At 39.5% G+C, this 17,163-nt stretch overlaps 1 long non-coding RNA gene across 1 annotated transcript in view; it reads left to right on the top strand.

Annotated features, from left to right (window-relative positions):
- The window catches only part of LOC107968323 (uncharacterized), a 245,353-nt gene that overhangs the window by 144,101 nt on the left and 84,089 nt on the right, over window positions 1–17,163 (top strand). The gene's annotated exons all lie outside the window — the stretch shown is intronic.

Genomic DNA, 17,163 nt, shown 5'->3' with positions numbered 1-17,163 from the left:
TATGGCTGCATAGTATTCCATGGTGTATATGTGCCACATTTTCTTAATCCAGTCTATCATTGTTGGACATTTGGGTTGGTTCCAAGTCTTTGCTATTGTGAATAATGCCACAATAAACATACGTGTGCATGTGTCTTTATAGCAGCATGATTTATAGTCCTTTGGGTATATACCCAGTAATGGGATGGCTGGGTCAAATGGTATTTCTAGTTCTAGATCCCGGAGGAATCGCCACACTGACTTCCACAATGGTTGAACTAGTTTACAGTCCCACCAACAGTGTCAAAGTGTTCCTATTTCTCCACATCCTCTCCAGCACCTGTTGTTTCCTGACTTTTTAATGATTGCCATTCTAACTGGTGTGAGATGGTATCTCATTGTGGTTTTGATTTGCATTTTTTGTATTTTTAGTAGAGACAGGGTTTCACCGTGTTAGCAGGATGGTCTCGATCTCCTGACCTCGTGATCCGCCCGCCTTGGCCTCTCAAAGTGCTGGGACTACAGGCATAAGCCACTGTGCCTGGCCAAAATTATTAATTTTTAATTTTTGTGGAGACATAGTAGGTGTACATATTTATGGGGTACATGAGTCATTTTGATATGGGCATGCAATGCATAATAATCACATCATGGAAGATAGGGTATCCATTCCTTCAAGCATTTATCCTTTGTGTTACAAACAATCCAGTTACGCTCTTATAGTTAATTTAAAATGTAGAATTGAATTATTGACTACAGTCACCCTATTGTGCTACCAAATACTACATCTTATTCATTCATTCTATTTTTTGTACCCATTAACCACCCCCACCTCCACCTCACCCACCCCCTCCACTACCAGTACACTTCCTAGTGCCTGGTGACTATCCTTCTACTCTATCTCCATAGGTTCAATTGTCTTGATTTTTAGCTGCCACAAATACGTGAGAACATATGAAGTTTGTCTCTCTGTGCCTCACTTATTTCACTTAACATAATGACCTTCAGTTTCATCCATGTTGTTGCAAATGACTGGAACTTGTTCTTTTTTATTGCTGACTAGTACTCCATTGTGTGTACATACCAAATTTTCTTTATCCATTCATCTGTTGATGGACACTTAAGTTGCTTCTAAATCTTGGCTATTGTGAACAGAGCTGGAACTACCATGTGAGTGAAGTTATCTCTTTGATATGCTGATTTCCTTTCTTTTGTGTATATTCCCAGTAGTGGAATTGCTGGATCCTATGGTAGCTCTCTTTTTAGAATTTTGAGGAACTTCCAAACTGTTTTCCATAGTGGTTGTACTAATTTTCATTCCTACCCACAGTGTTTGAGGGTTCTATTTTCTCCACATCCTTGTGAGCATTTGTTACTACCTAACTTTTGGATAACAGCTATTTTAAATGGGTGAGAAGACATAGTTTTGATTTGCATTTCTCTGATGATCAATGATGTTGAGCAACTTTTCATATGTCAAAGATTTTTCCTGGTCCCACAAAGAGTTTGGTTTCCTTATGTTTGGCCTGATTATTTGCAAAGGTACAGCAAGAGTGTTAATTAACCATACAGTCCTCCTTCAATTGGCTTTGCAGATCCAGAGTTATCCAGAGCATTGACGTCTAGTAATGCCTGAGAATTAGCTCTGAATGAAAATTTTCATAAGGAATCTCACATTGGACTTTCAAAGATCCATGCTATTTAGTCTTGTTTCTAAAGGCTAGAAAATCAAGGCTAAGATACTCCATCATATTTGATCCATGGTTACTGTAAAGTTGGATACATTTTTCTCTTTGAGGCCTTTCAAGTTTGCTAAGGTTCCTGGTTTGCCTGGGAATGACCTTCCTCTCCACCTTTGGGGCTGGGCCTCTCTAAGCAGGTTCTGAGCCAGTGTTTTTGGAGGGACTGTATAGGCATTGGCTCCACATGTGAAGTCAATCCTTATTTTTAATAGAAATTTATTATATGTGACTTTTTTCCTCTTTTTGTTCAATGTTTATTTCAGGTTCAGGTGGTACATGCGCAGATAATTGAGGCACAGAAATGAATAAATTAAATGTTGCTGGGGTTTGGTATACAGATGATTTCATCATCCAGGTAGGGAGTGTAGTACCCAGTAGGTAGTTTTTTGACTCTCACCTTCCTCCCATCCTTTTCCCTCAAATAGGCTCTGGTTTCCGTCATTCCCTTCTTTATGTCCATGTGTATTAAACATTCAGCTCCCTCTTATAAGTGAGAATATGCAGTATTTGGTTTTCTGCCCCTGCATTAATTCGCCTAAGATAATGACCTCCAGCCACATCCATGTTTTTGCAAAGGACATAATTTTATCTTTTTAATGGCTGCATAGTATTCCATGTAGTATACATAACACAGTTTCTTTATCCAGTCCGCCGTTGATGGACATTAAGGTTGATTCCATGTCTTTGCTATTGTGAATAGAACTGCAATGAACCTGAAGATGCATGTGTCTTTTTGGTAGAACAATTTCTACTCCTTTGAGTATAGAATGAAGTGAAGATATATACCAAGTAATGGAATTGTTGGGTTAAAAGGTAGTTCTGTTTTAAGTTCTTTGAGAAATCTCCAAATTACTTTTCACAGTGGTTGAACTAATTTACATTCCCACCAGCAGGGTATAAGTGTTCTTTTTTCTCTTTAACCTACCAACATCTGTTATTTTTTGACTTTTTAATAATAGCCATTCAGACTGGTGTGAGATGGAATCTCATTGTGGTTTTCGTTGGCAATTCTCTAATGATTACTGATGTTGAGCATTTTTTATATGCTTGTTGGCCATGTGTATGACTGCTTTTGAGAAATGTCTGTTCATGTTCTTTGCCCCCCTTTTTTTTATGAGGTCATTTGTTTTTTGCTTATTTAAGTTCCTTATATAATCTGGATATTAGACCTTTATCAGATGCATAGTTTGTGAATATTTTCTCCTATTTTCTAGGTTGTCTGTTTTTAATTTTTAAATATGACACTCTAGGTAAGGCCTAGTTACACAACTGCCTTGTCCAATTATATTCTGGTAAGAATGAGATGGATTCTTATTCAACTTATTTAAGTAATTATATTTCTACAAAAAGCCTGGAGACTTGGCAAAGGTCTTGCTTTTTGAATTTTGAGGGGCCAATATGAATAAACTACTGCTTTAAAATTTTTCCTTTTAGTTCACAAAAGTAGAGTCTGTTAAATTGAAGGTCAGAGATAGTTTCAGAAAAAAGAGAAAGAGCTTACTCAATATGTCTACAGAAATCCAAACTAGGCAAAATAAGGCTAACCAGCACTGCTATATTGTCACTTGGGTTTTCCAAAAGCCCTTTGATGTCCAGTGGTAGCTCCCTGCCACACCACTCTAGGGACATCATTCACACAGATGCCACCTGGAGCTGTGCTCTGTGACAGCCAATGCTAAACAGATTCACAAATTAACAAGAGTTCTTTGGGACCTTTGTAGAAAAATTAGAGAAGTGGGGAGAGGGAGAGATAAAGCACATTTCTCAAAACTATTAAGTATGTTGCAGGATATAGAGCATGGGGCATTATATATTTCATATTTGTGCCTGTGTCATAAAGAGATAGACAATAAGAAATTTGTGCCTGTGTGATAAAGAGACAATAAGAAGCATTCCTCTTTTTTTTTGGTCTTTCTCTAATAACTTCATGTCCTGCTGTTGGCAAGGCTGTTATAGAATCTTATGGAAAATTAGCCCAGAAAAATCCACTCCGCTTACTCCAAATGACTCAGTGTCAACGTTGAATCCCCTGTTAACTCTGAGGTTCGAGTCTGTATGAAATTGCTAGAGACCGAGTCATGTTTTTGTATTTGTCTGCATTGAAAGGATTTCTCCTCCCTCAGAGTACATGGGAAAACAATGATGGCAGATGGAAGGCTGAGTGCTGGAGGGCAACAGTGTACTGCTAAGAGGTCAGCGGTAACCTTCAGGGACAGCAACCCAATGTGCTCCAGAAATGTGCAAAAATAATGTTACTAATAATACAGAACACTGAAAGAGACAATGATCACATACCTAACGGAAGAAGGATATTTGTGTCCTTTCATTTAATTTCCATGGAATTTCCAGGAATCAAAATTCACACCAGATTTATTTCCAAAGTTATTTAAATACTCTTCTCATTCTAAAACACATTTAGATTTTATCTAAATTCAAAAGGGCATTCGGAGAAAACAAATAAGGACATGCTAGGGGAAAATCAGGTGACAAGTGGAATTTACTACACCGGAGGACAGTATTGATGGCATATTCTCAGGTGGCAAAGTGTGGTCACCTCAATGTCACATCCACAACTGGCATTTTGTGAGTACTGTGGCTGCCTGTGCAGGAATTCACTCAAATTTACTGGGTTTTGCGATTTCCTTTGTAACATTTTGTGTGTGTGTGTGTGTGTGTGTGTGTGTGTGTGCGCGTGATCTATTTACGTTTGCTGCATTTACTATATGGAATTAGTTCAACCTACTTTCTATCATAGGCTGCTTTTTAGTTCATGGTATTCACTGAAATATAGGGCTGACATTAGTTTTTACAGAACCACTATACAGTCTAGGGCTTCATTTATTAATACATTTGTTGTTTTTGTGGCCTATTCCATATCGGCGATCACAAATACCAACGTATTTCTTTTTAGCTATGTAATTTTATACCTTTTATTTTAAAGTAGGTAAGAAATCCTTTTGGATTCTAACGCATGGTATTCTTCATTTAAATATACAAAACTCTGTGTGCCCATAGAAAACCACATTGCCGTCACTTTCAATACAACTGCAATGAAAAGTTTAGTGCTTCTATTCCCCCCGCCCCCGAAAAAAGTCTTATAAACTTGGAATAAATCTGATATACCTGTGTCTTATACAATGTTGATATGTAAAATATTTAAAGATTAGGTTTCCTACTTGTTTGCCACCACAAAAGAAAGCAAAAGAAACACTAATTACTCTTACCCTGTCTTAAGTGCCTCTGGCATGGTGAATAGCAAGAACAGACTTCTCTGAACCATAGTCTACTCCTGGTGAAAATATGTCTCCATCCCCAGAGCTGTACCATTAGCCTTTCCTTGGAAACCTCTCTGTACACGGTTTTCACCTCTTGCATCTGAGAAGGACAGATGATAAAGCCTTCCACCCCACTGCCAAGCTGGCGAGGCATTCAATTTCTCTCCTGGTTCCACTCTAATTAAATGTGGATTTTATGTAAACCACAACCCAGACTTTTTATGAATTCAGAATATGCAGGCTTCATTATTCTTGTCAGGCAGCAAAACTAGACCATGACAGATGAGTTTCTGAGCATTTGCTGATCATTCATCTACAAAACATAATAGTTTGATTCTTTCACTTAGGGCTATTTACAGAAACAGAAGTTGATTAATTGAACTGCCGGCACTGGGTAAATTCTCATTCTCTTTCTTTTGAATCCACTCTTAATGTATCTCAAGGAAATCATCATTAATAATACATTACCAAAGGAGGAATACCATGACTCATTTCCTCTAGAGAAATTATATGATTTCATTAGCCTCAAATAAATATGTATTTCTTTAACTCTATTTTATCTTTGTTAAACATATACTTTCATATTATTAGAGTTCCAAATATATGGATATGTCCATACTTAAAAGTATCATAAAACATGGTAGCAATATTAATAATAATAATAATGCTCAACATTTATTTAAGACTGAGTATAGAATAGGTCCTTTAGATTTGTGATTTCAAATCCTAAACAATAACTTTGATAAATGAGCCATTTACTACACATTTCACAGAAGAGAAAATAGAGACACAGAGATTAAGTAATTTGTCCATGGCAAAAGCAGTAGTAAGGACCAGAATCAGGATTTAAAACTAAGTATAATTGACCCTGAAGCTTGTGCCTTTTAATCACGATGCTATATTATACTGTGGATGAATAAAATTAGACGTCAAATGTATGGCCTGATTAACTGATGGTGCATAGGTAGACCTATTACGTTAAATGTGTTCAGATTCCTTACTATTTTCAAAGATATTTTTCTGAGTCAACCTAATTCCCCATGACAACATTTATAGGAAATGAAAAATGTCGCCATTCTTGAGCCACATTCACTTCACGCCGGTGAGCTCCAGGTTCCAGAATATGAAAGTGCCAACTTGGGAGTCATAAGCATGGGAACTTTAGCCACTGTCCCAGATTGCTGCTCTGTAAAATGAGAGAGGGGACTTTCCTCATTCTCGCTTATTCTTCTACCTGTGATCATTGGCTCTTATTAACCAATGTAAACTCCTAATTCAGCACAGGTTGTTTAGGGGGGCCTACCAGTGGCCCCTGTGGCTCACAAAACACCACATTTACGTAGACCCAGGCTTTCAGTAAAATCCTCTGAAAAGTTCTACTTATGGCAATACAGTCCTCCAGACTTTTAAAAGGTTACTCGCAGGACTGGGGACCATAAGGTGGCTGCAGATTTTCTTTTCCGTTCTTAATTCATTAACAATACATGGCAAGGGGTAGTGGCCCCTTCAGAGCAAGGCAGAAATAAAACAAGAGAGTTCTTTAGGAATTTATTGTTCAAGGTTCAATATTTCTTTCTATGGGGCTGCTAGGGTCTACTGCAGACCTTGTCCTGACATCTCTTCCAGGGGGACAACATGATAGGAAAGAAAACACCAGAGTAAGGCAGAAAATCAGATGCTGCCTCTTACTAGCCTTGTGACCTTGGGTTCATCACCTTAGCCTCTGAGCCTCACTTTCCTCATTTACCAAGTGGGGGCCTCATCACCCAGCTGTGGCCCACTTATGTCATGTGTGATATGTGTTCTGCTGTGTGATAATGGTGGTGTTCTGCTGTGTGATGATGGTAGTATTCTGCTAGTGGCCAGCCCATAGCCAGAGGTCTTTTACTTAGAAAACTGTAAAGTTACCTGGCATGTTTTTCAGAACTTTTGACATTTCAAACTCTGAGCTTTCTCATATTTATGTATAAGTTCTATGAACCCTCCATTGCAGCATCTGCCTGTGCTGCCTATCTTCTGGTGAAGAGATCGGGCCAAATTTTTATCCTCTGCAGCTCACTGTTGTATTTAACAATGAGAGAAGTGTGGCTTTATCAAGCTTTCAGGAACAAAGCAATGCAAACCATTTAATTTAGCATTTAATTACAATATCCTGGCTCACTGACAAGTTGCTGGGCTCTGGCTAAGTAACCTGAGTGGAAATGTCTGTTCCTATTTTGCTTTGAGTTTCAAAGTTTATTTCCTTCTGAGTTGTTCCATTTGGCTTCAGTGTCACCACTTGAGTTTGGAGGGGGATGCAGTATGAGAAATAGCGGCGTGGTGAGATAATACAGGTCTTGATATGCACAAAAGTCAAATCCTGGGCCTCATGCGTCCCTGGCTAAAATCTATGCCACTGACTCTTCTGCTGAGTCAACCCCTTAGGTTTCCACCTGTATTAGTTTCCCATTACTGCTGTAACAAACTTATAAACTTAGTAGCTTAAAACATCACAAATGTATTCTCTCATGGTTCTGGAGTTTAGACATTTAAAATGAATCTTCTGAGGCGAAAATCAAGGTATCAGCCAGGTTCCACTCCCTCTGGTGACTTCAGAGGAGAATTTTCTTGTGTCTTTCAGCTTCATGAAGCCACCTGTATTCCTAGACTCATGGCCCCTTTCTCCATCTTCAAGGAGCGTCGCTGCAATTTCTGCTTCTTACGTCACGTCTCCTCTGCCTCTGTCCCACCTGGCTCCCTCTTATAAAAACCCTTGTGATTACATTGTGTCCACTCAGATAATCCAGGATAATCTCTCTGCATCTAGTTTCTTAGTTTAATCACATCTACAATGTCCCTTTTGCTATTAAGGTAACATATTTACAGGTTCTGAAAATTAGGTTGTGGATATCTTGCCAGGGTTAGGGGGAACGTGATTCTGTCTACCACATCATCTTCCCAGGGGCACTAAGATGCATTTAGGACTCACTGCTGTGTCTCTCTAGTTAACCACTCTCATTTGGGATTGCCTGACCTCTGCCTTCCAGCAGACCCTTATCTCTCTGCAACTCTGTCCCCCACCTTAACAACGTGCCTATTTTCCTCTTTGACTTGTTTATCTTGGAAATTCAGTTTATCTTGGCAGAGGAAAGAGTAGTTGCCACGTCATTTGCCATGACAACCCATATGATCCAGCAATCCCACTCCTGGGTATATACCCAAAAGAAAGAAAATCAGGGCCGGGCGCGCCGTGGTTTATGCCTGTAATCCCAGCACTTTGGGAGGCCGAGGCCGACGGATCACGAGGTCAGGAGATGGAGACCATCCTGGCTAATTTGGTGAAACCCCGCCTCTACTAAAAAATACAAAAAATTAGCCAGGCGTGGTGGTGGGCACCTGTAGTCCCAGCTACTCGGGAGACTGAGGCAGGAGAATGGCGTGAACCTGGGAGGCGGAGCTTGCAGTGAGCCGAGATCACGCCACCTCACTCCAGCCTGGGCGACAGAGCGAGACTCTGTCTCAAAAAAAAAAAAAAAAAAAAAGAAAATGAATACATTGAAAGGATATGTGCACTTCCATGTTTGTTGCAACACAATTCTAAATAGCCAAGATTTGGAAGCAACCTAATGAGGTTATATGATAAAAGCTACACACAAAGACATATACATGTATATGATGAAAGTTATATACAAAGATGCTTACTTAGAACCTGACAGCTGGTAGGTGGCAGAACTAGGATTTGAAGACGAGTGTGTTTAAGTGCTGAGCGTACTGCTTCTCAATCAAGTAGACTTACTTTCTTCCATCTCAAAAAATTTTGTAGCCTCTGTTCCAGAATAAGAGCTATCCCAACTCTTTCCAACATTAACCCTGATATCTGGATTTCATCTCTTTCTACCTCTTCTGGAAGATTGGACCATTAATTGTTTCTTCTTCCTTCTTGATCTCTCCATCATCTTACTTTTTAAATTTTTTTAATTGTTGGGGGTACCTAGTATGTATATATATTTATGGGGTACATGAGATATTTTGATACAGGCATGCAATGTCTAATTGCTCCAGCTAGGACTTCCAGTAGTGTGTTGAATGACAGTGGTGAAAGTGGGTATCCTTATTGTGTTCCAGATCTTAGAGGAAAGGCTTTCAGTTTTTCCCCATCCAGTATGATACTAGTTGTGGGCCTGTCATATACGGCTTTTACAATGTTGAGGTATGTTCTTATACCTGGTTTCTTTGAGGGTTTTTATCTTGAAGGGATGTTGAATTTTATCAAACGTTTTTTCAGCATCAATCGAAATGATCATATGGCTTTTGTTCTTCATTCTGTTGATATGATGTATCAGATTGATTGATTTATGAATGCTGAAACATCCTGCATCCCTGGATTAAATCCCACTTGGTCATGATAAATGATCTTTCTAATGTATTGTTGGATTTGGTTTGCTGGTATTTTATTGAGGGTTTTTGCATCAATATTCTTCAGATATATTGACCTGTAGTTTTCTTTTTTTCGATGTGTCTTTGGCTGGTTTTGGTGTCAGCATAATACTGGCCTTGTAGAATAAGTTTGGAAGTAGTCCCCTGTCCTCTATTTTTCAGAATAGTTTTAGTAGGATTGGTATTAGTTCTTCTTTGTATTTGTGATAGAATTTGGCAGTGAAGATGTTGGGTTCTATACTTTTCTTTACTGGAAGACTTTTGATTATGGCTTTAATCCCATTACATTTTATTGGTCTGTTCAGATTTTGAGTTTCTTTATGATATAATCTTTTTATGTTGTATGTGTCTAGGAATTTATCCATCTTCTCCTAATTTTCCAGCTTTGGGCATATAGTTGCTCACAGTAGCCACAATGATCCTTTGAATTTCTGTGGTATCAGAGGTAATGTCTCCTTTTTCATCTCTGATTTTATTTGGGTCTTCTCTTTTTTTTCTTAGTCTGGCTAAAGTTTGTCAATTTTGTTTGCCTTTTCAAGAAACCAAATTTTCATTTCATTGGTCTTTTGTATTGTTTTCCTCATTTCAATTTCCTTTATTTCTACTCTGATTTTTATTACTTATTTTCTTTTACTAATTTTGGGTTTGGTTTGCACTTGCTTTTCTAGTTCTTTAAGATATATCACTAGGTTATTTACTTGAAATTTTTCTTTTCTTTTTTTGATATAGGCACTTATACCTATATATTTTCTTCTTAGTACTAGTTTCACTGTATCTCATAAGTTTTGATATATTGTGCTTCCATTATCATTTGTTTCAAGAAATCTTTCAATTTCCTTCTTAATTTCTTCATTTAACCACCGATCTTTCAGGCATATATCATTTAGTTTCCATGTGTTTGTAAAGTTTCCAAAATTCCTCATTATTAATTTCTAGTTTTATTCCCTTGCAGTCAGAGGGATGCTTGATATTATTTTTTGAATGTTTTAAGACTTGTTTTATGACCTTGCATGGTTTATCTTTGAGAATTAACCAGGTCCTGAGGAGGAAAAAAATGTGTATTCTGCAGCTGTTGGATGAAATGTTCTGTAAATATCTGTTAGGTCCATTTGGTCTGTAGTGCAGAATAAGTCCTATTTTTTTGTTGTTGATTTTCGGTGTTGAAGATCTGTCCAGTGCCAAAAGTGGGTTGTTGAAGTCTGCACCTATTATTTTATTAGGATATATCTCTCTATAGCTCTAATAACATTTGCTTTGTATATCTGGGTGCTTTCATATTGGGTACAAATGTATTTATAATTGTTATGTCCTCTTGGTGACTTGACCCCTTTATTATTATATAATGACCTTCTTTGTCTCTTTTCATAGTTTTTGTCTTGAAATCTGTTTTGTCTGATACAAGTATAGCTACTCCTGCTTTTATTTGTTTCCACCGGCATAAAATGTCTTTTTCCATACCTTAATTTTCAGTCTATATGCATCTTCACAGGTGAAGTGTGTTTCTTGTGGGCAACAGATCATTGGGTCTTTTTAAAAAATCCACTCAGGCACTCTGTCTTTCAGTTGGAGAATTTAGTTCATTTACATTCAATGTTATTATTAATAGGTAAGGACTTAACTCCTGCCATTTTTAAATTTGTTTCCTGGTTATTTTGTAGTCTTCCCTTCTTTTTTTCTTTCTTGTCTTCATTTAGTGAAGGTCATTTTCTCTGGTGATACAATTTAATTTCTTGCTTTTTATTTTTTCTGTATGCATTGTATTTTTTTTATTTGAAGTTACCATGAGGCTTGCAAATGCTATCTTACAACCAAATCTTTTAAACTAATGACAACTTAACACTGATTTCAAAAACACAAAACCAAGGAAAAAGAATACTAATAAAAACTTTACCCTTTAACTTAATCCCCCTGCTTTTTAACTTTTTGTTATTTCTTTTTATGTCTTATTATATTGCCTTGGTCTTGAAAAGTTATTGTAGTTACTGCGAATGTACAAGACTTACTGATAAGTACAAAACTCAGATAAGTTCTTCTTGCTTATTGACATCCTTTTCTTTCAGATTGAGAAACTCCCTTTAGAATTTTTATTTTTTTTTTTTAGGACAGTTCGGGTGTTGATGAAATCCCTCAGCTTTTGTTTGTCTGGGGAAGTTTTTATTTCTACTTCATGCTTGAAGGATATGTTCACTGGATATTTTGTTCTAAGGTAAAAGATTTTTTTCCTTTAGCACTTTAAATATGTCATGCTATTCTCTCCTGGGCTGTAAGGTTTCCACTGAAAAATCTGCTGCCAGACATATTGGAGCTCCATTGTACATTATTTTCTTTTCTATTTGTTTTAGGATTCTTTCCTTATCCTTGACCTTTGGGAATTTGATTATTAAATGTCTTCAGGTAGTCTTCTTTGGGTAAAATCTGCTTGATATTCTATAACCTTCTTGTACTTGAATGTTGATATCTTTCTATAGGTTTGGGAAATTCTCTGATATTATCCCTTTGAATAAACTTTCTACCACAGTCTCTTTCTCTGTCTCTCTTTAAGACAAATAACTCTTAGATTCGCCCATTTTAGGCTATTTTCTAGATTTTGTAGGTGTGCTTCATTTTTAAAAAATTCTTTTTCCTTTTGTCTCCTCTCACTGTGTATTTGCAAATAGCTTATCGTCAAGTCACTAATTCTTTGTTTTGCTTGATCAATTCTGCTATTAAGAGACTCTGATGCATTCTTCAGTATGTCAATTGCATTCTTCAACTCCAGAATTTCTGCTTGACTCTTTTTAATTTTTTAAATCTCTTTGCTAACTTACCTGGTAGAATTCTGAATTCCTTATCTGTGTTATATTGAATTTCTATGAGTTTCTTTAAAACAGCTATTTTGAATTCTCTGTTTGAAAAGTCACATATCTTTGTTTCTCCAGGATTGGTCCCTGTTGCATTACTTATTTCATTTGGTGAGGTAATGTTTTCCTGCATGGTCTTGATGCTTATGGTTGTTCATTGATGTCTGGGCATTGAAGAGTTAGGTATTTGTTGTAATCTTCTCAGTCTGGGCTTTTTTTTGTACCCATCTTTCTTGGGAAGGCTTTCTAGGTATTTGAAGGGACTTGATCCATAAGCCCATTAATGCTGTGGTTCTTGCAAACTCGTAGAGGTACCACCTTGGCAGTCTTGGATAAGATTTGGAAGAATTCTCCAGATTATCAGGCAGAGACTCTTTTTCTCTTCCCTTTCTTTCTCATAAACAATCTCTCTCTCTCTCTGTGCTGAGCCACCTGGAGCGACAAGTAGGATGATGTCAGCACTTCTGTGGCCACCACCACTGGGACTGCATTGGGTCAGAACTAAAGCCAGCAGAGCACTGGGTCTCATCAAGGGACCTCTGTAACCACTACCTGGCTACTGCCTATGTTCACTCTAGGGCTTTTGACTGTACAATCAACAAGTGGGAAAGCCAGCCAGGTCTGTGTCCTTCCCTTAAAGGCAGTGAGTTCCCCTCGGGCCTGGGTGGGTCCAGAGATGCTGTCTGGGAGTCAGGGACTGGCGTTCTGTTCTTCTGTGGCTAAGCTGGTCCTCAAACCCCAGGACAAAGTCCGTCCTGCTCTGCTTTCCCCTTTCCACAGGCAGAGAGCAGTTGTCCCTTGTGACCACCACCACCACAGGCCCATGGGGAGTACTGCCAGGCCACCACTGATGTTCACTTAAAGCCCAGGGGCTCTTCAGTCAGCTTATGGTGAATGCTGCCAGGCCTGGGACTCACCCTTCAAGGCAGTGGGCTCCCTCTGGCCCAGGGCAGGTCCAGAAATGCTGTCCAAGATCCTAGGCCTGGACTGAGGGACCCCAGTAGTCTGCTTGGTACTGTATCGCCGCTGGCCTAGCTGGTACCTAGGGTGCAAAACTTTTCCTTCTGCTTTTCTCAATCAGGAGTCTCTCACTGTAGCCCCCACAGCTGGGAATCTCACTTGAAGCCAGCACGTCTCAGAGTCTCACCCAAGGCTTATGGTGTACTACCTAGATATCACTGTGGGTTATCCGGGGCCCAAGGGCTCTTTTGTCAGTAGGCAGTGAATCCTGCCAGGACTGGGTCCTTCCCTTCAAGACAGTGGGTTCCCTTCTAGCCCAGGGTCAGTCTAGAAATGTCCAGGAGCTGGTGCCTGGACAGATGGCCTCACCACTCTGCCCAGTTCCCTGTCTTATTATGGCAGAACTGGTATCCTAGATGCATGACAAAGTCCTCCTTACTGTTCACTGTCCTTGCTTCAAGCAGAAGGAAGGAGACACTCTTGTTGCTGTGAGCTGTACTAACTGGGGCTGGGGAAGGGGTAATGCAAGCACATCCTTATTCGCCTTGTCTGGTACCTCATGACATCATATGCTGCACTAGTCCACTGGTTTTAAGCCCAGCCCAGCACTAGGAGTTGCCTAGGGGTGACCCTTGTGTCCTAGACTGCCTTTCAAGTTTACCTTGGAATCCAGAGCTTTTTAGCCTATGGTGGTGAGGCTTGCCAAGAAACTCAATTCTGACAACTGGGATTGGTGATTCTTCTTTGGCTAAGGCTGGTCTAAATGCTCCCTCCATGGGCAGCCATTGGCTGAACCCAACAGTGTTTTGCTCTTTGTGGTGACAAGGTAGCATTGAGTTTAATGCCAAGTCCCTCCAGTGACCGTGCTCTCCCTCCCCCAAGCACACACTTTCCCTCTCCACATCATATGGCTACTGCCAGGAGATGAAGGAGAGGTGGTGATGGCAATTCAAGACTATCTTTCCTACCCTCTTCAGTGTTTCTTTCAGCAATATGAAGTTAAAGCCAGGTACTGTGGTTGCTCACCTGATTTTTAGTTCTTATGATGGTGCTTTTAATGTGTAGTTAGTTGTTAAAATTTGGTGTTCCTGCAAGGGGGACAATTGATGGAGACTTCCATTCAGCCATCTTGCCTCTTCGTCATCTTTATCTCATCCTCTTCAATTTACCAATGTGTGTGTCTAAAAGTTATCCAAAATTGTCCCTACTTTTTCATTGTTTCACCTAACATCTATCCTTCACTTTACCATATTCTTTGAAAGAATAGTGCACTACCACCATTTCTCTATTTTGTTTCTTGGGTCCCTATAGTCTTACTTAGTGTAAAAAAAAAGTTTCTACCTTAACCAACCTGTTTGCAAAATGTCACCGTGTCAGCCACACATTTCATCTTCAAAGCTCTTCCTCCTTGTCTTTCCAAAACACTTCAATCTTTTGATTCTTTTTCTTCTGGTTAGTTGATTTTGTGGTTGTCTTCCTCTCCTCTAATGGATCTTTTCTATCTTCCTTCATAATTGCACCATCCCCCATGAGTACACCTCAATATTCAACTACTCAAACTAAATTTCTAGTCCCATATTTGAGTTCTGCATACCACCTGCTGATTGCACGTTTTCCCCTGAATTTCTGCCAACTCTTCAAATGTAGTGGGCAAATGTGAGCTCATTTATTCAGCAGGATTGTTTATATGTTTACCATGCACCAAGTTCTTTGCTGTGAATGAGATGCAGGCTTCAGGGATTCCAATAGGAGAGAGAGATGTTGCTATATCATTGTAATGCAGTTCAGAGGATCTATGGTAGAGAGATGTGCTTAGGGGTACAATGAAAGCATAGAGGAAGGTCCTCACGCAACCTGAACAGAGCATTAGAACAGAGGTATTATTAACAGGACAACAAAGGAGAATGGGTGATGGAGGAGCAGGAAAGAATGGCCCATTCAGAGGGGATTGTATAGAGCAGAGCATACAACTGAGTGAAGGAAAGATCTGGTTTGTATCCAGTGATAAGGTCTTCATAATTTCCCACTTTGGGTCAGTGAGACCTCCTTCTTCTTCAAGCAGTGGCTTAATGCATGTGAAAACATTTGGAGTAGTTCCTGGCTTAACTGAACTGTCTAATGAGTATTTGTTGAAGAGCAGGAGGGGTAAAATTTAGATGTTACCATTTCACAGATCATGTTTGCCACTCAGGTCATAGACTGAGGGTTTCTTGTCTGTGTTAGCTGAAGTCTCTACATGGTTCTCTGGCAGGGGTACCTCTCCTGAAGCCCCTTCCTCCTGGCTTTAGATGGTTGTGACCTCATCTACGTGCCTTGTGCTTATGTCTGGCTTCATTTCGTACCTAGAACCCTCTTTGCTAACATCTTTACTATTCAAACAGTCTCCAAGAAAGGATCTGAGCACATTTGTTGGCACTGTGTATCCTCACCTACTGGCTTTGACCCCTAAAAGTCTCCTGGCAATATTCAATGGAAACATTATGACTTACTAGAAGGATTTCAGACTTTTGAAGGTGAAGAAAGTGGTATTTTTTTTTTAAAGAGGCAGTGGCCCTTCACCCCTTCATGAAGTCAGACCTGCCTATCTTAGGGCTTACTCAGACTGCCCAGATGCCGTCTGCCTTTTCTCAAATTCCTGGATTTAGAGAAAGACTGCAGGGGATGCTGAGTGTTTTGGTAAACTGGAACTTGCACACATTGCCTAAAGTGTGCTCTTTCTAAGGCTCTGGCTGGTGAAAGCATGTGAGAATGCTTTAATGCAAACCCAGTATTGCCAAATCCACTAGTGATTCCAGAAATCAGATATCTACGTGAAATATTCCCAATTTAAAAACATTGGAATCTAAGTTACATTTTTTTTTTAGATGGAATCTACTGTGTCACCCAGGCTGGAGTGCAGTGGCATGATCTCGGCTCATTGCAACCTCTGCCTCCTGGGTTCAAGCGATTCTCCTGCCTCAGCCTCCTGAGTAGCTGGGACTACGGGCGTGCGCCACCACGCCCCTCTAATTTTTGTATTTTTAGTAGAGATGGGGTTTCACCATATTGGTCAGGCTGGTTTTGGACTCCTGACATCGTGATCCAACCGCCTCAGCCTCCCCAAGTGCCGGGATCACAGGTGTGAACCACTGCGTCCGGCCTCTAAGTTAATTTTTAAGAAAACATTGCATAGAACAAGTGAAGCACCTCTCTAGACTACCTCCTACCTGCAGGCCTCCAGCTAATAATCCCTGACATTTAGCAAATGAGAGTGAGTGCAAAGGCTAGTAGCCCCACTAGAAGAGAAATGTGCTAAAAATCTCTTACATTAAAAGCACCAAGAAATGACTCAGTAGAGCTAAATATGGGACAACAACATGAACACAGCTCTTGAGAAATCTCTTTACTCAGATATGAAAATCAGCCAATGTGCCTTTGCTGTCATCCAAGTCCTGTAAGACTCACCCGTGTGTGCTTCTAGAATCCAGATGATCATTTTTTGCTGGGTTTTCCACCCACTGAACTGGAGATCCAGAGAAAGGTGTTGGTCAGCACCAGATTGTGGAGCAGAGAAAGAAAGAAATCACCTAGAACTTTGGACTTTGTCTGAAAGCAGCATTATTTTCAGAGAGGTCTGAGGAGTGCTAAAATAGGGCAGAGAGCCCAGTCAATGTGCTCCTCTACACAGAGTGGGGCTATAGATGGCAAATTGAGCATGAAGTAAAATAAAACAAAACATCACTGGGGTTCACCAGGGCTGCTGACGTAATACGGTGGCTGAGTCTCCCCTCGTTCTGGAAAACTTTCTTCTTGTTAAGCCACTGCCCCTTTATACTCCAGGTTACCATTACCATTCTGGGAGAATTTACATTAAAATATTATATATATATATATATATATATATATATATATCTGATTCGAGGCTTATTTTTTTGGTTAGACCATGAAAGTCCCTCTGGTAAAGAATGTCGC

This window comes from Pan troglodytes, chromosome 15 (assembly GCF_028858775.2).
Source record: "Pan troglodytes isolate AG18354 chromosome 15, NHGRI_mPanTro3-v2.0_pri, whole genome shotgun sequence".
NCBI lineage: Eukaryota > Metazoa > Chordata > Mammalia > Primates > Hominidae > Pan > Pan troglodytes.
Note: the sequence above shows the minus strand (reverse complement) of the source record. Positions and strands in the feature narration are given on the sequence as shown.